The following is a 22,015-nucleotide window of genomic DNA, read 5'->3' as shown; positions in this document are numbered from 1 at the left end:
ATATGCCCCTAGGAGTCAACTTGGGTGGGTACATGTTTGCTGCGCTGGTTGGACCATTTCTGCTCTAAGTCACGTCAGATGAGGTTGAGAAGATTAGGGGTTGACTTAGCAGCTGTTAGTTACTACCAAATACTGTATGAGCACTAGATTTCAAAAAACTTTGAAATATATACGTGTATATATACATGTATATATACGTGTATATAAATATATAGTGTATATATACATATTTGCATAAAAAGTAAACCAGGTAGACAGTGTACATCTCTTAAAGGAATTAAACAGCACTTTAAAATAAAATTTAAAAAACTACATTGCCCACAGCATTTAAAATATAGTGTAAGTATTTTTGACAGCTTTATGAAGTTTTAGAAAAAATAAAACTATATGCAGAAGACCTAATGATTTGATTTACAATGCCAATTTTAAAATTGTGTTTTCAGAGTTCAGACAACCAATACATACCCTCACCCCCAGCGCCCCACATATCCTTTCCTTGGTAGCCTCATGCTGGGCAAGAACAAAGGGACTGAAGTGGCAAGATCTACTCCACATTCTGTCCTACTCCTTCTCCTTCTACCCCGACAGGAAGAAATCATGGGGAGGGAGATTTCTGTAAACATGAGGCTCTTGCTCAATGCTCTGGGGAACATAAACCCCAAGTCCTGGCAGAGGGGAAATCTTCTCCCACTTTCTAAAACTAGACAGTCGGGCCTAGTGTGAACCGTGGAGTTCAGCAGCACCGAGCCATCCTGAGTGGTCACAGTGTGGCCACATCAAATCGAAATACACAGGTAATTTGAGTATATTTCCCCTGCCAGTTTAGGATGGAAATGAGAGTGAGAGGAAAGGCCCCAAGAGCCCCAACCTTTTACCCCCCCGCCCCCCCCGTCACTGGTCGCCTCCTTAGGACCTCCAGGACAAACTGCTCCTCTCTGTGGTGTGGGATTTGCTTGCGGAGACAGCGCGTTTGTTTAGCCTTACACATGAATGCAGAGCATATGGAGAAGTAAACCTCACTGACCACTGCTTCCCCAAGTGACTTCTCTCCCACGCCCCTCATGGAAAGCCCTACAAAGGGAAAATCAATCTTCTCAGCTTTAAACCTGCCTTCTGTCCTCATCAGATGTTGCCAAGCACGAAGCGTTACGGGGGCTCCTATCACAAAGCAAACAGAGCTGGAGCAGCCGGAAGGAGAGCTGCTCTCTAAAAGCTTTTAAACACTGTTATATTTTTAAAACCACTTACTGAAGAGGTGAGTTATTTTCTACTCCTCCTTCCCCAGAAGCACAGACATTAAGGTTACCTAGAAACTTGTCCAGGAAGCATGTGGCAAATAACAACCATGCAATAGAAACATCCGGATTTGTCATCTAATAGGAGATGGTATCAGCAAGGTCATATTTGGGTAGAGGTGGAAGATGAAACTTCATCAGCTTGCATGCCCCAGCTATTGGGGGGCCATTCCCACATGCTCTGGAGGAAGGAGACTTTGCTTTTATCTTCGCTGGGAGGGCCTTTGATTGGTACAAGTTGGAAATGAGTAAGATCTGAGATTGATGCGTCTCATACTGAAGACTGCCTGTGGGAATAAAAAGCAGAGGGAGAATAAAAAGACATGAGGTGGGGTCGCCTCTACCCTGGAAGAACATCTAATCTGTAGGATGGATGAAATGGGATGTACACAGAGAATGACCTGAGAACAAAATTGTTTTATTAAGTTTCAGAAGCTAAATAATATTCCGTGAAGAACCAGAAGGGGCACAGGAAGACTTCTTAGTGAAGGTGGTTTTAAATCAGGTCTTGAGAGACAGTGAGAACAGAAAAGAAGATGGGAGAGAAGGGATGGGGTGGCTGGCATGGTTAGCGAGTCACATGTACTGAGGACATGGATGTGGTGCTGTTTACTTTGATATTTCATTTCCATTATTGTAGGAGAAGGAAAGGGAGATGACTCCTCTTTATTTTTATAACTTTAACTCCAGACTTTCTAAAAAAAAGTCTTCATTTCATGAAAGCAGTTTTGCTGTTTCCAAAGAGTTTATTCCTAACGCGTATTTCCAACCAACACCCTCTCTCTGTCAGATGAGGTGATAACATTTGTAATTGCAGAGAAGCAGAAAAGTGTGACTCACCTGTTTCACCACGAAGACTTTGCCGCAGACGTGGGGCTTGGGGAGATTCAGCTGGCATAGAAAAAGCAGAAGGAGCAATGGGCCACTGGGAAAAACGGTCTAGGGATCTTTGCTGCACCCAATTCCCTTTTGCTTTACCCCAGAATATACCCTTTTTCCAATTCGTCATAAAGAAGGGGGACTACTGAAACTCAGGAATTCTGGAAGTTAAGCTATCTGCAGACTTATTCTGAGGAATCAGTGCAAACCCACAGGGCCAGCTATGGGACAATTCCTGGGCTTTCCACACTGACTTATTTCCATTCGATGGTCATCAGTTTTATCAGGGGCATCAGGGCTTCTGCGTAAGCCAGTAAAACATGGCCGAAGGTATTTGAGCAACCACAAAAAAATTTGACACTAAAAACATAGGCAGGAGATCTCCACATGCAAACAATTCTCAGGAAGAGGAGAGGGGTGCGTCATAAAAGTCCGGCTGACATTCTACACTCCTCTCGAATTACGTGCAGCCAGTGCCGTCGACCTGAAAATATTGAGCAATATTCCAGCCATCCTCTTGTCACATGTGCTTCATGAATGCTGGGCTCATCAGGCAGGAGCACCCAGGTGTCAAAACACTCGCCAGGGAACTGAGGAATGTGGCCACGGTCTTCTTGGCGAGACCTTGACTGTAGGAGGCACCTGACCTCAGCTTCTCTGAAAATGGAATGAGGCACTTTACAGATCTGTACCTGGTCTTCCCCAGTCACTTTGAAAAGGATAAGAGGCAGGAGTTTAAAGTATGAGTTGGAAGTTGAAAGATTTAGTGGCCCTTCTGACATCCCATGGTCTCAGGAAATTCAGTTAAGCTCTCTGTGAGTTTCCATTTCCCCATCGCTGAAATGTGAATTCATGCTACCTATTCAGCGGATATGAAAATGCAGGAGACCCAGGCATTGTTCTATGTGTGGTAGAGTGTATGTGTATTGGTAACAACTGTTTTCTTTTCCAGACTTACTGTTCTCACTACCCTGATGTATCCAGATCAGTTATAACCTATTACTTAGCAAAGTTTCAGTTTAAATTTGTGTCCTCTCATACACACATAAAACACATACACACACTCAAAAAGGATCAGAATTTTTTTTTTTTTTTTTTTTTTGAGTCTGAGTCCACTCTGTCACCCAGGCTGGAGTGCAATGGTGCAATCTCGGCTCACTGCAATTTTTGCCTCCCAGGTTCAAGCAATTCTCCTGCCTCAGCCTCCTGAGTAGCTGGGATTACAAGCACCTGCCACCATGCCCGGCTAATTTTTGTATTTTTAGTAGAGATGGGTTTTCGCCATGTTGGCCAGGCTGGTCTCGAATTCCTGACCTCAGATGATTCACCCGTCTCACCCTTCCAAAGTGCTGGGATTACAGGCATGAGCCACTGCGCCTGGCCAGAATTCTTTGGTCTTTTTTTTTTTCCAGCTACAATATGTTTTCCAGAGTGAGGAAAAAAGAATTTACATCACAAGGCAAAAATTACTCATAATGTTGCATGCATCTGTGAGAACATATTACAATACGAGCACCATTTTCCCTGGGTGCCAGGGGTGGGGCAGTTTAGCTGAAAAAGCTAAATTCTGCTCCACTTGGATTGAAAACGTTCAGAAGTTTTGTTTGTTTATGTGTTTGCTTTCTTGCTTACTCACCTGGGACATCTAATCCTTTAGTCTGAATAGTATCCAGTGAATACCCTCCTGTCCCTCTCCTCAGTCCTCACCCAAATCCAGTAAAGCAAGAGATCAGTAGGGCAGTCAGAGAGCCCACACCAGTGAGGCCAGGAAAGAAAACAGAGCTCAAGAGGGTCCACATGAAGGTTTTCTTCCTTATCTAGTCCCCAGAGGCTTTTTTTTTTCTAAGTAAAACTCCCCAGGAAGTTTTAAAAACAAAGGAAACACAAAGAATTCAACGTGGTATAGAAATTTTGGTAGAAGAACTTTTATTGAACAGTAAGATTTAAGATTTCACCAGGTGAGAAGGGGAAATGAAAATTAGGAGAAAAATTCCTAGGGGACCAGTTAGCCAGAACAAGAAATGGGGTGCAGGGAACTTCTTAGGGATATATCTTCCCCTCAATATGGGTAGAGGAGCAGCATCAGAAGCGGGGCGTTGGAGAGAGGTATAGAAGAGAATCACCTTCTCCTGGCCCAGGCAAGCTACCTGGTGTACCTTCAAGTTCAGGCCAGCTGCTGTTCCTGCCCACTCTTGGAGATGAAAAGGTTTCCCATGCCCCCACCTCCTCCCGAGTTAATTCTCTCCAGGTGCTTCTCTTGCTGTAAACCCAGGGTGCTATTAGCAGGCTCCTTTTTGTTCTCTTGCTCAAATCCTTTCCAACCTGCGGAGCTCTGCTGTTTCTAATTTCTAACCCCCATCTTGTTTCTTTGCCCCAATATTGAATTCTGCCATAATCTTCAGATCAACTCTAGTTGTCTCCATTTTTTTCTGAATGCTAAAACCTTCCAGCCATCTTCTCTTCCACTGCCTGCCCACTCACGAGTCACCTGTACTTCTTACCACACTCGTCATCCTTGTTTCCATGAACGATCCTCTCCAGGGCTTCCTGCCAGAAAAGTATTTTGCAAGTTTCACTTGAATTTCTACACAATATAATTCTGAACATGTAAATAATATATAAAGCCAATCTATGTTTGGAGCTAAGAGTGACAACCATCTCTCACACTACAGATCCGTCCCAAATTGGTAATGCCCTAAAAATAATAATAAAAATAAGGTGCATAAGAAATACTCAAATCCCTTCGGTTAGCAACTGGTGACCCAAAAATTCAAGGAATGGCTCAGAGTAAAGGGAAATGTAATGTTGACTCTGGTTTACAGAAAGTGAATCTGAGTCATGGCAGACCCTGAAATTTCACATGAACTCATTCTGCCTGTAAATGCCCCGGCATCAATAGTGAGCAAACGTGCATTCTGGCCAGCCAGGCAGAAGCACTTTGTTTTCCATTGTGCGGTGACGCCAAATCCCCATTGCTTCTGACAAAGGCCCTCGTCAAGCCTGTGTGTCATCGCTTGCGTTTGCCACAGCTGCAGCGAGGTGCGTGCAGACCCACTTCCCGACTGCGCATCAAACCGACTCCCTGGGCCAAGACAGGCAAGCCGGGTCCGCGCGGGGTGCACCGCCACCTGCTGGACTTCATGTGGTGGAGCAGCAGCCTGGAGTGGCTGCGGAGTCCAAAAAGTCCTGTCCTTGAGGTTTGCTTTCAGACAACGGCCGGGCCTGACTGCAAGAACAAAAACACTAGCAGAAATATACACCCGTTACGCAAACTAGTCCTTAAGGCTGCACGTGATCCTTTCCTAACTACAGAATGTGGTGTGGCGTGTATGTATGCACCAGTGTGTATGTGGGGGCGAGGGAGGGTGCACCCATTTGTGGTGGGTGGGTATAATGTGGTGTGTGCATGTGCGTGTGTCTGTACATGACCTCTCAAAGGTAGGAAAAGTGGCATCGTTGTCATACTTCTTGTTGGATTGGTAAGGAATTGTTCAGTTGACAGAGATTTTTATACAACTTGTTCCATTTATTTCCTCGCTACGCCGTACAAGTAGATAAAATGTTCTCGACCAAATGAATTGCCAGTGCTCTGGCTTTCTAGTAGAATTACTCATGACCTAATCACGCTGGAGGCTGACAGCTAACTAATGATCTTTCACTCTTTTCGAAAGACTTTGCCATATGAGAACAAAGACTGTCACGATCCCCCAGCCAGGCAGGGCTGGCCCTGGGCTTGGAGGAGGCGACGAAGTAAGACACAGCCAGCTATGGGAAGAAGTCAACCATTTCCATGAGGCCAATTGTGGGTGTCTCAGGAAACAGACAAGTGGAGAGTCTACATTTTTGCCAGATCCTCTGCCCCTTTAGAGACGTGCTCGCATGTCACATGTGTGAGGCAACTTTTCCTGTCTAGGACGTTACTGACTTAAACCCAGGGACACTTCTTGAAGTGGGAGGCCTGACAGACAAAAGCAAAGGTGTCTGATGAATGGCCCTGCTGGTTGGTGATGTGGAATTGTTTGCTGACAGTTCTGGAAACACCAGGGAGCCAACAGATTGAGTGTTCTATATTTTCCTGGCTACTAAATAACAACAACTACAGTTTCCTGAGGGCTTACTCATGCCAGGCAGAAGGCTAACTGCTTTACCTTTGTATTTTTGTCCATGAAATCCTCAAAATTGCTCTATAAGCCATGCACTATGATCAGCCCTGCTTTCCTGGTGAGGAAACTGAGGCCCGGAGGGGTAAGTTCCCTGCCTAAGGTTAAACAGCTCAGGAGTAAGGGGAAGACTCAGGTCTCTGCGGGCCAAAGGCCAGGGTCCTGATGCCGACCCTCCTGCTTCCCTGCCATTAGAGCCCTGCGAGGCCCGGACCTGCCCTCTATTTTCCTGCTTGTTTTAGGGCCACAGTGACTCACCAGCCACATGCCCACACCACTCATTTTCATGGAGCCCTTGAGTATGAGAGCAGGGCTTGAGGAAAGAGCTTTCGTTCACTTTGTTTTGAGCCAGGGCAACAGACTGGGAAGTGGTTGGAACACACAGTTCTGGGTCAGAGGTCAGAGAACAGACAGGACTCCAAAGGCTAAAACAAACAAGATTTCTCACAGCAGCTCTGGCTGCACTGAGACCCATGGGCTGGGGCTGGCCAATCTGTCCCCACGTGGGATAGACTGTGTCCAGAAGGGTGGCCTGGCCTGTTCCTGGCTAGAGCAGATGAGGAAACCACTGTCCTGGATTCATCTCCCAGTTCTGCCACATTCCAACTGAGGGCCTGTGGGACAGTTGTGAAGAGCCACATATGGCAACGTCATCTCTCAGGAACCCAAGACGCCAAGGCTCCTCACTTTAACATGGCAGTAACATCAGCCAGCATGCAGAACTGTTGTGGGGTAATGAATGGAAGCTAATGTATGAGAAGGAGCTGTTATACTCCAGGACTCTAGATATCGAATTTTATGGTTATCAGTTTCACAGCAAAAAAAAAAAAAACACTCTTATTCTCATATTATTCTTATTAGTTCTGGCATGTACTTACATGAGAAATGGTGAAGGGATATTCTGCTTGCAGTCTTTTGCCCTCTGGCAAAAACTTTCCGGACAGGGTGTCATCGTGTGCAGCTTCCATGATGCAGTTTGATCCTGATAGGTAACAGGAGTGACACGTTTTATCAAAATCTTCCTATGTAGCTCAAGGTCACTTCCGCCGACACCAGTGCTATTAATATTTCCCCCGTTAAGCCAACCCGTTCTAAGAGCCAAAGAGAATACCATAGTTCCAGGTTTCAGTTTAAAGGCACTGATGGATGAGAGTAAGAAGGGAATGAATGAGGAAGCCCAGTCCTCCTGCAGGAGCAGGGAAGCTAAGACCCCGGCCAGCACTGTCCCCCTACAGCCTTCCCAAGGGTGCGGGGCAGCCACGCGGAAACTGGCACTCACTAGGCCAAGACAGCAGAGGCCTCCAACCTTCAGACAAAAGCCCTTTGTCTGGGAGGTGCTGGGGGACACCACACAATGCTGTTTCTTTCTAAATAATTTTTTTCCCCTGAATGCTATCTGGATCCTGGAAATCTTTTTCCATGAAATGAGTTTAAAATATCCTATATGATAAGTGAACACTTGTCATAGACATGAATGTCCAACATTAGGGGCATGGTTAAGTATAGGATGGTGTATCCCATGATGTTTATGAGAGTTTATAAACATGTGGAGGAGGGGTACAGAGCATAAAGGAAGGCTTGTGTTAGGCTCACATATGAAAAATAAAGAAACAAGGAAAAAAAAGCTGCAGGCAGGAGCATACGATGGTAGGGGCTGACAAGCACACAAGATAAATGCTGAAACTCTTCTGTAGGATACTGAAATGGTGGATACTGACCTGCATGCGTCAAAACCCACAGAACTGTATGACACAGAGAATAAACCTTAAACTAAATGATAGACTTTATTTAATAATAATGAATGAATATTGGTTCACTAATCGTAACAAACATAGGACACTAATACAAGATCTTTGTTACAAGATGTTAATAGGGGAAACTCTGTGCAGGGAAGCAGGGCAGCGGGAAACAGCTGTCCTAGCTGCTCAGTTTTACTATAAACCTTAAACTGTTCTAAAAAATGAAGTCTATCATTTTCTTAAAACTAAAAATACATAAAGAAATAACCAGAAGGCAATACATCAAAATACGAATAGCATCGTTTTTGGATAGTGAGATTATGACTAGCTGCTTTTTCATTTTGTACTTTTCTGATTTTCTGCATTTTAATTTTATCGATCAGGTAAAACTAATGAAAAGTTTTAAAATCTTGTCTGCATGACTATTCTCTGAGGCAGGAACTGTGTTGGCTCACAGTGCTCTGTGGTCTAGTTCCCCAAACACAGCAGGAATTTAGTAAGTTTTGTTAATAGAGCATAAGCACATTTATATATGTCTTTAACTCTGTCTGCCTTGCAGCCTACAAGCTGGTCGGTCGCCTCATGGCCCGAGAGAGGGCAGCAAATTAAAGTAATAATTGTGAGAGGAACAGATCAGAGTATCTAACGAGTGGTTGGTTGGGTCACTGTAAATTGAAAATCTCTCCTTAAGTGGCAAGAGGCCTGTGTGAGCATCTCGAGAAGCCTCTATTAAGTGGCATCCATGGGTAGAGTGGTGGGTGCTGATATAAGACCAAACTCAAGATACCATGTCATCAAACAAGAAGCATGGGCAAGGCTTTGGCACATAGAAATTGCTGCAGTGGGATTGGTTTGAGAATTGGAAACAATTATACCAAAAGAATTCTTAGCTAAGTGTCTGATTCTTGGTGAACAGTCAACAAATAGTAACTGATACTTGAGAGCATTAGAGGGGTTTGTTAGATCCTAGTTTTAGGATTATTTAGGAATAAAGCTCAGACATAAAGCAATCCTTTGTATAAAAATTGTTTTACAATTTACAATGCTTCTTGACATTGATCTCATTAACTGCCTTCATTTGTAACCTTGTATGACTGCAAGCTCCTTGAAGACAGGGCCATGTCTTGGTTTTGTATCTCCCCCTCTTAACACTGTGTCTGGCACATGGTTGGTTCTTACAATGGATCAAAGGCTCTTACTGCAAATTCACTGATGCCTCCCATCCAGAGGTGATGTCTATGTATTTTATTTCCCCTTTGGATTCTGGGCCTGGGACTGCTTTGACCAACTGAGTATAGTGGAAGTGACATTATGACACCTCTGAGCCTAGCCTTAAGGCAAACTTGGTCTCTTGGAGCCCTGAGCTTTCACGTAAGAAGCCCAGCTACCCTGCTGATGAGTCCCTGTGGAAAGGCCTAAGACCACATGGAGAGGGAGTGGAGCCCAGCAGAGTCCAGCCTTCCAGTCTTCCTCGTCAAGGGATCAGATAAGTCAGCAAAGCCATTTTGACCAGTCCAGATCAGATCAGCTGCTATTTGAATATCTCAAAGGACTCCAACTGACTCCACAGGGAGCAGAACCAGCCAGCTGAGTCCTGTATGAGTTTCTTACCAATAAAAGTCATGAGATACCTTGAAATGATTGTTTCAGCCACTAAGCTGGGGTCATTTTTTAAGCAACAATAGATAGCTAGAACAGCTCTTACTAGATGTTTGCTATGGATGGATAAATGGATGGGTGGATGGATGGATGGATGGATGACTTAGAAGGGCCATTATTTTTCCTAGAGGAATAATGCTCAGAGATAAAGCAATTTGCCAGAGTTCCTGTAGTAAGCATTTGTCATTATTTCCTCCTCACTTAGCATCTGAACCTCCTTCTCCTTTTGGAGAATTTTTGGTCTTATTAGGTAGAGCTACTTCAAATTACAGAAACGAAAATACCATGTATGCCCCTCCACAGCCTTCCTTAAAGCTAAGGTACAAGCCCATGGTGCAAGATCTTCCAGTGAGACACTCCTGCCTCAAACTGTGAATCAGAAACTGGGGCAGGCTCCATTCCAGTGGCTGTGGGGCAGCAATTGGAGTCCCAGCAACACAGACCCTCCAGAAGCCCTGCAACCATAGCCCCAGCAGCAGGGTCCCGTGTCCAGGCTCCCTGGTACAAGCCCCCCAGCCAGGTCCCATGTCTAGTGATACGAGCCAGGGTTGCTGTGCCCGGCAGCAGCAGTATCTTCACTGCATTGTGAATCCAGGCCGTTCTTCCTACCTCCAAGTTTGTCATCTCTCCCTCTCAGGGGTGGGGTGAGCTATGCTATCCTATCTGTTTTTAATAAGTTTCCTCTCTGCTGAAAGCTAGGAACCCTGGCTGACAGTACCAGATGCAGATTTCTCATTCTAGGATGCCATGTTCTCCATGAATAGTTTTCAAATGGTGTCCTCAAGGTCCTAGGGTTCTGCAGAGGAAAAACAAGGGGGCAAGAGAGCAGAACTCAGGACCCCCATCCCCCACACTTCCAAACAAGCCCTCTTTTACCTTTTTTTTGGAGACAGAGTCTCGCTCTGTCGCTCAGGCTGGAGCGCAATGGCGCAATCTTGGCTCACTGCAACCTCTACCTCCTGGGTTGAAGTGATTCTCCTGCCTCAACCTCCCAAGTAGCTGGTATTACAGGCACCTGCCCCCACATCTGGTTAATTTTTGTATTTTTAGTAGACACAGGGCTTCACCATGTTGGCCAGGCTGGTCTCGAACTCCTGACCTCAGGTGATCCACCCGCCTCGGCCTCCCAAAGTGCCGAGGAATGCTGGCACTTGCCCGGCCACTTTTATATTTTTAATACTTTATGTTAAATTATTGATATTTTTATATTAAATTATTTTTATAAATATATTTTATAAATATATTATATTTTTAATACTTTATATTTAATACTTTATATTTTAATACTTTATAGTTTTAATACTATGATCTTCTATAAAATTTTCTTTCACCGTGTTAGCCAGGAGGGTCTCGATCTCCTGACCTCGTGATCCGCCCGTCTCGGCCTCCCAAAGTGCTGGGATTACAGGCTTGAGCCACCGCGCCCGGCCAAGAATACTTTTGTTTCTAAAAAGCAAGGTTGAAAATGACCACTTATACATATAAAACCATAACCCATGTAATGGATTGTTTGGTGAAGAAAAGAGAATTAAGCAAGAGAAATGGTCACATTAACATCACAGTGAGCCCTTAAAAGAGATGCTTTTGGGGCCGGGCGCAGTGGCTCACACCTGTAATCCCAGCACTTTGGGAGGCTGAGGTGGGTGGATCACCTGAGGTCAGGAGTTCAAGACCAGCCTGACCAACATAGCTAAACCTTGTCTCCACTAAAAATACAAAAAATTAACCAGGAGTAGTGGTGGGTACTTGTAATCCCAGCTACTCAGGAGACTGAGGCAGGAGAATTGCTTGAACCCAGGAGATGGAGGTTGCAGTGAGCCGAGATCGTGCCATTGCATTCCAGCCTGGGCAACAAGCGTGAAACTCCATCTCAAAAAAAAAGAGATGCTCTTGGCCGGGTGCGGTGGCTCACGTCTGTAATCCCAGCACTTGGGGAGGCCAAGGCCGGTGAATCACAAGGTCAAGAGTTTGAAAACAGCCTGGCCAATATGGTGAAACCTCTACTAAAAATACAAGTTAGCCAGGCGTGGTGGTGGGCTAGTGGTAGTCCCAGCTACTCGAGAGGCTGAGGCAGGAGAATCGCTTGAACCCGGGAGGTGGAGGTTGCAGTTAGCCGAGATGGCACCACTGCACTCCGGCCTGGGCGACAGAGCAAGACTCCATCTCAAAAAAAGAAAAAAGAAAAAAAAGAAAAAGAGACGTTCTTTGTTTCACAGTAGGTGTCTCCAGGGGTTCCTCCTAGTTAAGGTTGGTTTTGATAGAAAAGTAAAACAGGATATTGCGGAGAGAGGCGATGACAAAGACTGTTTGCCAATATACATCTAGATATGGTTACTTAGAAGGTGTAGAAATGGAACCTCTAGCACTTTCCTTTTGAAGTTTAATGTTATTGAACATCTCAGTGGGTAGTAGCAGGGCCCTACACGACCAGCAGACTGGCAGTCACACCAGGGGAAAGGCCCACGAGGGATGATGAAATCTAGACAATGATGCAGGCTCAACCCCCAAGACATGTCCTTCTCAAGGTGGGCTTGTCCCAGCATGTGTCAGGCTACAAAATCTCCTGTCCCAGGCACCTTGAACGATGGGGAATCCCTCTGGGGCAATGGCTCTGTGTGTGTTCATGTATGTGTACATGCACACGGGTGTGCCTGTGCAAACACAGAGATGCTAACGGTAACACCAGCACTTCCACCTGTGGTGGTGTAGAATGATCCCAGCTGAGGCTGGTAAGAAGGGTCATCTTTTCCTGTCCCCCAGCCATAAGCAAAGGCTGCTGGCAACTGGCCGGAGCCTCAGGACTAGGAGCATCTCTAATCTTCAACCACCACAGGAGGGAGCAGGGTCTGCCTTCAACCCACAGCACACCCTGCAAGGCAGGGAAAGCCCCAGAGCAGCACAGATGGGGCTCCCTGGACCAGGTGGCTTTGGGGTTCCTTAGACTCAGCACTAGAGTTGGGGAGATTCTGGCAGAGGCAAGAAGGACATTCTCTTGACAGTAATATGAGAGCTCAGCTATTTTATTTGAATATGTTTTAAAGCCTGGCTTTACTTTGTACTCCAAGCTGGAGAGACAGGAAATGTGTTCTACACACTATCCTTGGGTTGGAAGAAACCTTAGGATGACACAGACAATGAACGATGTACACTTAAAGCAGTGGTTCTTAACCAGGGAGTGATTTTGACAATGTCTGGAGACATTTTCAGTGGTCACAATGGAGGCAGGGGTCTTACTGACATACAGTGGATAGAAGTCAGGCGTGCTGCTAAGCCCTACGATGCACAGCTCAGTTCCCCAAAATAAAGAATTATCTGGGCCAGGCGCGGTGGCTCAAGCCTGTAATCCCAGCACTTTGGGAGGCCGAGACGGGCGGATCACGAGGTCAGGAGATCGAGGCCATCCTGGCTAACACGGTGAAACCCCGTCTCTACTAAAAAATACAAAAAACTAGCCCCACGAGGTGGCGGACGCCTGTAGTCCCAGCTACTCGGGAGGCTGAGGCAGGAGAATGGCGTAAACCCGGGAGGCGGAGCTTGCAGTGAGCTGAGATCCGGCCACTGCACTCCGGCCTGGGCGACAGAGCGAGACTCCGTCTCAAAAAAAAAAAAAAAAAAAAAAGTTATCTGGCTCAGAATGCTAATCTGAGGTTGAGAACCCTGACTTAGAGCAAGAGAGATCACTTCCAACTGGTTAAAAAATAAACCAAGGGAAAAGATGAGAAATGTGTAAGACACCATGTCAGGGAAATATGTTCTCTGGATTTGAAATGTGTAAGAATCCACAGACTCTTATTGGAGGGGCTACAGGCGAGGTACTGCCATGGATCACATGCTATCAGGTGTATATATATAATATCTCATGTTTATTTTAAATCCTTGGTCTGTCTGGCTGGACATGGTGGCTCATGCCTGTAATCCCAGCACTTTGGGAGGCCAGGGCGGGTGGATCACCTGAGCTCAGGAGTTCTAGACCAGCCTGACCAGCATGGTGAAACCCCCTCTCTACTAAAAATACAAAAATCAGCTGGACGTCGTCTGTAGTCCCAGCTACCCAGGAGGCTGAGGCATGAGAATTGCTTGAACCCAGGAGGCAGAGGTTACAGTGAGCCGAGATCACACCACTACACTCCAGCCTAAATGACAGAGCAAGACTCCATCTCCAAAAAAAAAAAAAAAAAAAATCTTGGTGTTTCTGCTCTAATATTTTTGCTTTGGGTGGTATGTACTGTTGTCTTGTGTAGTTTTGGTCTTTCTTTTAATGTAATTTTCCTACTTAAGTATTGACTTCTTCTGTCCTGTGAGCTCCTATTGAAAGGGGGTATTGGCTACTCTGGCACTCTGCATCAGGAAAGGAGTATAAGGGAGGGTAGGTGGTTCTGAAGCCCCAAGCATTAGAACCACCATTCCTACTCCCATTTGCTAACATTCTCATTTGCAACTCCAGCCAGGATTTACCTTTAGCTTTAGGAAGAAGAGCAATAGGGGTAAGTGGTTTGTCATCAGTTTCTAGAATCCATGCTTCCTTCTTGCTTCCATAGCTTCTTCAACATTGCTTTGCAGGAAGGAGCTGCTGCCATGCCAGTTGGACAACTAGCAGGAAGTGGAGATTCTGAATAAATGATTAATTAATTTCACCTAGAGGGACAATTAGAAGAGTAATAACTTACATGTGAAGCAGAGCTGGGTACCAGCTTGTCATGGCCTGGACTGTTGGCTCTTTCTAAGTGATCCCACTATCATCTTCGTCATGCAGCCCCTGATAGTCCTACCCTTGATCTCCAGAAGCTGATGCTACAAGCACGACGCAGGAGCATCTGGAGTTCCTGACCTCAGTGACCGCATTCATTCCTGTGTTTAAAGTTTCTGAGGAACCTGAAGGCTGACTCAAAACTGCCTGAGATCTTTCTTCATTGTTCAGTTCAAACACAAGCCACAATTGCCTAGGCAAGTAGAAAGGGAAGGTAGATGTCAGCAAAAGCCTATCTTGCCTGCTGCCACTCTAACGAAGACTGGCCAGATAGGCACGGAAAGGACCGAAGAGCTTCACATTGTACAGAACAGCAGGTCTGGGAAGCAATATGGCCTTGCTTGGTGATCACTTACAGAGAAGTGTCCTCAATATCTCCTTCCTCAGAGAAACAAAGCCATTTCCTTGGCAACAAAAGCCCATACTCATGTACTTTGCTAAAAATTTACAGTGCAAGGCCAAGGCTGAGTGCATGTGTGCACATGTGTGCACACATGCTGAGCTTTCGAAACAGGCTTTGCTGACGCCCATTTGCCAACAAACCACCTTTTAACCCTGTGTCCTTAAAAAGCTCAGAGTTATAATTTTCAAAAGTTCGTAAGTTCAGCCGCACATGGTGACTCATGCCTGTAATCCCGGCATTTTGGGAGGCCAAGGCAGGTGGGTCACCTGAGGTCAAGTTCAAGACCAGTCTGGCCAATATGGTGAAACCCCCATTTATACAAAAATACAAAAATTAGCTGGGCGTGGTGGCAGGTGCCTGTAATCCTAGCTACTCGGGAGGTGGAGGCAGGAGAATTGCTTGAACCCGGGAGGTGGAGGTTACAGTGGGCCAAGATCGCACCATTGCACTCCAGCCTGGGTGACAGAGGAAGACTCTGTCTCAAAAAAAAAGTTCATAAGTTGGAGAGATTCAGAATAAGTAGTCTTTATTCAAACTAAAAGAAAATAGTTTTTATTTTATTCAAAATTAAAAACTATTTATTAACTTCAAAGATTTTGACTCTAAACTTAGGCCTGAATATGCCAGCCTTTTTCCCACTGGAGAAACTCAAAATCTTCCCAACCATTCCCCTAGATGCCAGCCAGATGAAGTATTCCTGAACACATATCATTACTTAAAACTTGGGTTAGAAACATTCTGTTATTGAGATTAATATATTATCACTTATATATGCTCTTATAGAGATACAATTAAAATATTTCAGAGACACATTGTTCTTCTAATACACACAAGATACTGATGAATTACTAGATCATAAGGGCTATCACATATTATGCTTACCAGATGCTAAGCACTATTTTAAATGAGTTTTACACATACTAATTTACTTGGGCCTATCAACAAATAAAACAAAGACCAGAGCTAATAAACAAAAAAAGGATGGGTGGATGGATGGATGGATGAATGGATGGATGGGTAGGTAAGCAGCAGGTAATAATAGACTAGATCAATAGATAAAAATTAAAAGTTGAGGCCAGAGCAGTGGCTCATGCCTGTAATCCCAGCACTTTGGGAGACCGAGGCGGGTGGACCTCACTTGAGGTCAGGAGCTCAAGACCAGCCTGGCCAACATGGTGAAACCCCATCTCTACTAAAAATGCAAAAATTAGCTGGGCGTGGTGGCACACGCTTGTAGTCCCAGTTACCCAGGAGGCTGAGACAGGAGAATCACTCGAACCCGGGAGGTGGAGGTTGCAGTGAGCCAAGATGAAGCTACTGTACTCCAGCCTAAACGACAGCGCAAGACTCTGTCTCAAAATAAAATAAAAGCTGAGTCGATTGACTTGCTAGCCACGGGAATACAGGCTAGGGAGAAATTTACTGAATTAAGCAATAGCTCACTGACAGGGAAAATTCAGAGTTGTTAAAGGCTTGCCAGGGTAGGTTCATGTGGTTATTGATAATTAAGGGTTGAAATCCAGTACTTTGGAAAGAACAGAATGAATCTAAAGTTCTAAATAGTGTTGGTTAAAAGAAACCCCATTGCTCACTGTTTGGGAACAAGTCTTCAGTTAGGACCAGTAAGAGCCTAGCGTCCCATAGTCATTCCAAGTTCACAGTCCTTTATTCAGCTTCTGCTGGTTTGGAGCCAACCTTGAGAAACACAGTAGTCAGTTATGATCCATCCTTGAGAAATGCTCCCATAAGGAGAAAATGTTATTTTACACTCCTCACAACAAATTTTTAAGGGCGTGCAATTATTATCATCCTCATTTTCCAGAGCTGGAGACTAAGGCACTGAAATATTATGTAATTTGCCGAAAGTCAAGCTAGAATTCAATCCTGGGATGTCAGAGCCCATACTTTTAACCCCTCTTCTCAGCCAGCAAGCACAGATTTGAAACCAATTGTTGATGTATATGTTGCCTATTTAAAATAATTCATTATTAAAATTATACTTATCAAGTTGTTTTTCATTTCAACTAAATTAAATGATCAAAGAGTATTGTGCATGATTAGTACTATGACTACACACCAGGTTTAACTTGAGATCTGACTTTAACCTTTGCAAACTGCTTTGTAAATGCTGGATATTTTATGGAAAAAAAATAGGAATATTTGCCTCTTTTTTTTTTACATCTGTTGTCATAGGAACAAAGTCTGTCTCTACAATCATACACATTATACCAAAGCCATCCTGAAGGAGTGAGTCTTTTAATAGTCCCCCTGTTAAAGACTTTCTCATTCTCATTACCCCCACTGACCCTAGTCTTACCTTCTACATCACTTTAAAACTTTTCTAATTAGAAATTAGAGGCATATTTTCTAATAGAAAATGAATTGCACTTCTTTGCCCATCTATCCCTCTCCTTGTATCTGCAACCCATTTAAAGGCCATTACCTTGGGCTCTTTCAAGGATAAATCATCTCCCAGAGTTTGAGAAGCACAGAGATGTACTGCAAAATCCGTGACTATCACACTCTTACATTTTGGAGAGATTTAGTTTTGAGAAACAGAGGATATCTGATAAATTTGATAATTAAGAACATTGACTGAGCTGTGTAATGCAGTTTTTTGTTCCAAACAAGTAGGACCCAAAGTAATGTAATATGATTTTCATGTCACCAGTATAAACCAATACAAAGGCAATTTTAAAAGAGAAGTCCCCAAATTGTCTCAATCAGTGGTGGTTCTATTGGCATAAAAGTACTGCCTCTGAAGATGACTCCTTTATATATATATATTATATGTTTTAGTAGGTTTGTGGAAAAGCTCAGTATGACCACAGCATAAGCTGTACCTCATATGTACATCAAATTTGAACATATCGACAACTGCATAGCTTCCCTTGTTGACAGCTCTAAGGGTTTGAAGGTAATACAGGTGGCAGAATAAGATTTTATTAGAAGAAAGAGTTCCATGGCTAAGAAAATGTTCAGCACAGGACTAGTGTATCCTTGAGACTTTTCGCAACACAAGGATTCTAAAATTCAATATTCCAAAAGTTCTGTGGCAAACTGAATAATTTTCAGAAGTGAGTTTCCACTGAATTTGCCACATTTTTTCTCCTAATTCCTCTTGTAAATGATAGCAATCATTTATAGGCTAGTATTAAGCATCTTATCACTTAGAACTCTAGAATAATTAGTCTTCATTATGGTGACACTGATATCTTTGGAATAATTAGTAAAAAGACTAAAAATTATGTCCAGTATAGTTTTTGCTTTAAAGCATATTTTAAATGGGATTGTTTTTGGAGAAAGGGAATCCCTGAAAGCGATTTAACTTAATATTTACCCATTTACACTTCATTGGGAAGAGCATTCCTTCCCCACACGCACTGTTCTTCACTGCCACTAGGTGGTGCTCCAGCCATAATGTCGTTTCCTGAGCCTCCGGAACCTGTTCACTACATACTGTCCTAGGGTAGGTCCCACTGAACATGGCTGGTCTTCCAAAACTCACATCCAGTGTGAGGTATGTTTCTAAGCTCCCTAAAGTTTACACAGAACTCCAGAGTGAGGATGACAGTAAAAAAGTCCGCTATTCAGGAACGAGAGCTCGATTCACAGTGGAAGGAAAATAACTAAGGCAGGTGGAGTAGTAGAGACAAGCCCAGGCTTTTCCCCTTGATGGTGTCTTTAGTAGTAACCTGACCATCTACTGCAGTGGCTGGCCCAGTGGTGCTGCAAGGTGAGGCTATGCAAACATCTTCCATGGCCTTCCAACTACCACAGCTTGGCCAACACGAGCACCAGGAAAAAAAGATCTGGGAGAAAGACCAATTATGCAGACCTTTGGTCTGTGCCTGCCCAGCTGTGCCTGGTAACCATGCTTCATATCTATCCAGATTTGATTTGCTCTGGGCTAGCAGCTCACCATTTGTCAGCACAGGCGACTTGCCCCAGGAGGACAGACCATTCCCTGGGCTGTAAACAAAATTTATCTTCCCATTTCCTGGAATTCTGCCAGTTACATTCTATAACTTACTAGTCAGTTTTGAGTCAGTTCCCAAAAGAATCACACAGAGGTACAAGCTTCAAAGAAAGACAATCTCCATACGTGGTTCAGTGTACAAACACGGGCAGTGTGTGTGCATAGTCACAAATGCTAAGTGGCACAGAAAAAGAAGCAATCTGCATGAGCCAGGGTATTAAAAAGACTTCACAGAAGATATGGCATTTAAAAACAGGACTGCAATGTTTGGAACTGGAAAAGATCTTGGAGAACATCTGGTCTGAAATGTTCATCTGAATCTTTTTTTTTTTTTTTTTTTTTTTTTGAAATGGAGACTCTGTTGCCAGGCTGGAGGGCAGTGGTGCAATCTCAGCTCACTGCAACCTCTGCCTCCCGAGTTCAAGAGATTCTCCTGCCTCAGCCTCCCAAGTAGCTGGGACTACAGGCACCTGCCACCGCACCTGGCTAATTTTTGTATTTTTAGTAAAGACTGGGTTTCACCAACTGGGCCAGGCTAGTCGCAAACTCCTGATCTCAGGTCATCTGCCCTCCTTGGCCTCCCAAAGTGCTGGGATTACAGTCATGAACCACCAGGCCTGGCCATTCATCTGAGTCTTAAAGGCTTATAAAGATACCTCAAGAGCCATCCTTGAGGCCAACCAAGGAGGCTTCCAGGTTCCACCCACATTTCAACAGCTCCAGTTTTATCTGTTTACTTTATGGGTGTTTGGTGTAAGCTCTGTTTGAACAAAGAATTCTACTCCTTTTTTAAAAAGTTGGAACCACTGATCTAGTCCAAGCTGCTCATTTTACAGATAACATCACTGAAACACATTGAGAACTTTCCCAAGCTCACACATGGCTTGAACTGCAAAGGTAAGGAACATTTTGGATATGTTGAAGAAGGGTGATATGGTTTGGCTTTCTGTCCCCACCCAAATCTCATCTTGAATTGTAATCCCTAAGTGTTGAGGGAGGAACTAGTGGGAGGTGATTGGATCATGGGGGTGGTTTCCCCCATGCTGTTCTTGTGATAGTGAGTGAGTTCTCAGGAGATCTGATGGTTTAAAAGTGTAGCACGTCCTCTTCACTTGCTGTCTCTCTCTCCTCCCACCATGTAAGACATGCCTTGCTTCCCCCTTTGCCTTCCACCATGATTGTAAGTTTCCTGCAACCTTGCCAGCCATGCTGAACTGTGAGTCAATTAAACCTCTTTGTTTTTAATAAATTACCCGGTCTCAGATATTCTTTATAGCAGTGTGAAAATGGACTAATACAAAGGGAGACCAGGGTGTCTGCAGGGAACAAGAAAGAACCATATCTGCATCTAACCCACAGGTTAGAAAAGCATATAGTTGTCAAACTACATGAACCTAAAGGAAGTTTATATTTGCTGCCCAGGTTCTATTCAGAGATATATATCCTCTTGCCAGAGACACGGTCATGCAAACCATATTTACTACTTACTAAACCCCAAGCCCATACTCATCAAATTTGAAAGGTAATAGAATACTAATTTCCATTGTACAGATGACTCTTCTCCATCTTTTGACAAAGTTATTTACTACTGTTTTTCAGAATGGCTCCCACGCAATTAAGAAAAAGACAGTACTCCATGCTGGAGATGATAATCCAGGCTCAGCAGTTGATACACTGGCAGATTTTTAGCAAATTTTATATAAATCAATCTTATTGTAAAATATTGACGCTTCCTCACCAACTCCTGTTTCCTCCTTATTTTACAAAATGTGGAATTAATTTCAGACTAGAGCTTGAGTCAAGCACCTGAGTTGGGAAGACCAAAAGTCAACACAGAGGCTAACCCTTGAAAAGTGCTACGAAATCTGTAATTCAGGTCACAAGGAGGACTCTGTTGCTTTTCCACTCTGCTGGTGAAGAGAAAACAGAAGGTATCCTCTCAGTGTCCCAACGTGTTTAGGTGAAAGATGCCCACCTCACTCCCACTTAAGCACAAAGAGAATTTACAAGCCCAAGCAATGGGAAAATGCAGGGCTGGCTCATGCTCACCTGGAGAAGGAGGAGCTCGAATGGTGTCAGGAGAGCTCAAATGGTGTCTCTCCCTCTCTTGGTTCTGCTTTATCCTGTTGTCTTCATCCTCACTGAGGCTTTCTTGGAGAGAAGACAAAACCCCAATAATTGCTGGTATACAAACTCAAAGTTCTCTAGCAAGAGAGCAGCTCTGGCCCAGAGGCTCCAGGTATTGAATTGCATCTCATTGGTTCAAATTGTGTCCCGGGGTTTGAGAATTTACCAGAAGTTACCTCCTGGTAGAACTGAGTCTTAAAAGAGGAACCTAAGCCAAGGGCTAAGAGTAGGGGAGGGGTGGCTCCCCAAGAAGAAAAGATAGGTTCTGTTTCAGGAAGAAGGGATATTGAGCAGGTCAGACCACAGCTGTGTACTCCCTTCACCTGTTCAGCCCTGTGCCTCGCTGTGCTAATGGATAAGGCACACCTGATATCTTTGGAGGGCTCTAGAGTAGCTAAATCGTAGATACTATTAGCCAAGCTAGCCTGCCCATTCAGTTGTGTTTGTTGAACAAATGTTTATTTATAGTAAGCCACAAACTAAACTGAGCCCACGCAGGGAGGGTTATTGGGTAAATCAACTTCACAGAACTACTGTGTCAGGAATTACCACAGGCTTCTTTTTGGCCAAGCCCCTGGGGCCACACACTTGGAGTCTTGGCTGACTGTCAGCTACTTTTTTTTTTTTTCTTTTTTTGCCTTTCTACAAACCCCAAGCCCCAGGTTCCAGCTTTTTTTTTTTTTTTTTTTTTTTTTTCCTCTGGTTCCTAGATGTTTTCTCTTCTCCTAACTTTGGCTAGGCACAGGACACATCTTTCCAGCTACTTCTGACACTCACAAAAACAAGAAACAAGATTTTTTCTCTTCATCAGGACTGGAGATTTACTGGGGACTGGGATATGTTCGAGGATTCGGAAGTCTTCCTGCTTCCTTAGGGTCATTATTCCTGATCATCGCCCTTTTCCAGTTCTCAACCTTCCTGGCATTTCTGCCTCCTCTTCTGTGGCTGAAGTGGAACTCACAGGCCCTCTTGCTCCTGTGCACTGGCAGTGCCAGCTACTACTTACTAAGCACCTACTCTAGGCCAG

General features: G+C 44.3%; 1 long non-coding RNA gene and 1 pseudogene across 2 annotated transcripts; both read right to left on the bottom strand.

Moving 5' to 3' along the window:
- Window positions 1–3,571: 3,571 nt before the first annotated feature.
- Window positions 3,572–8,153, bottom strand: LOC111542645 (annotated as a pseudogene). Its single transcript, XR_002731622.1, has 2 exons — window positions 7,213–8,153; window positions 3,572–5,400 (listed from the first exon to the last, which is right to left on the bottom strand). The product of XR_002731622.1 is annotated as a putative uncharacterized protein encoded by LINC01554 (transcript).
- A 206-nt stretch (window positions 8,154–8,359) lies between these two features.
- Window positions 8,360–21,165, bottom strand: LOC111542646. The gene is made up of 4 exons (XR_002731623.1): window positions 20,911–21,165; window positions 16,475–16,577; window positions 14,188–14,367; window positions 8,360–10,528 (listed from the first exon to the last, which is right to left on the bottom strand). It is a non-coding gene; the product is annotated as an uncharacterized LOC111542646 (long non-coding RNA).
- Between the last annotated feature and the right edge of the window lie 850 nt (window positions 21,166–22,015).

This window comes from Piliocolobus tephrosceles, chromosome 4 (genome assembly GCF_002776525.5).
Source record: "Piliocolobus tephrosceles isolate RC106 chromosome 4, ASM277652v3, whole genome shotgun sequence".
Taxonomy (NCBI): domain Eukaryota; kingdom Metazoa; phylum Chordata; class Mammalia; order Primates; family Cercopithecidae; genus Piliocolobus; species Piliocolobus tephrosceles.
This window is presented reverse-complemented; position numbering and strand designations above follow the sequence as displayed.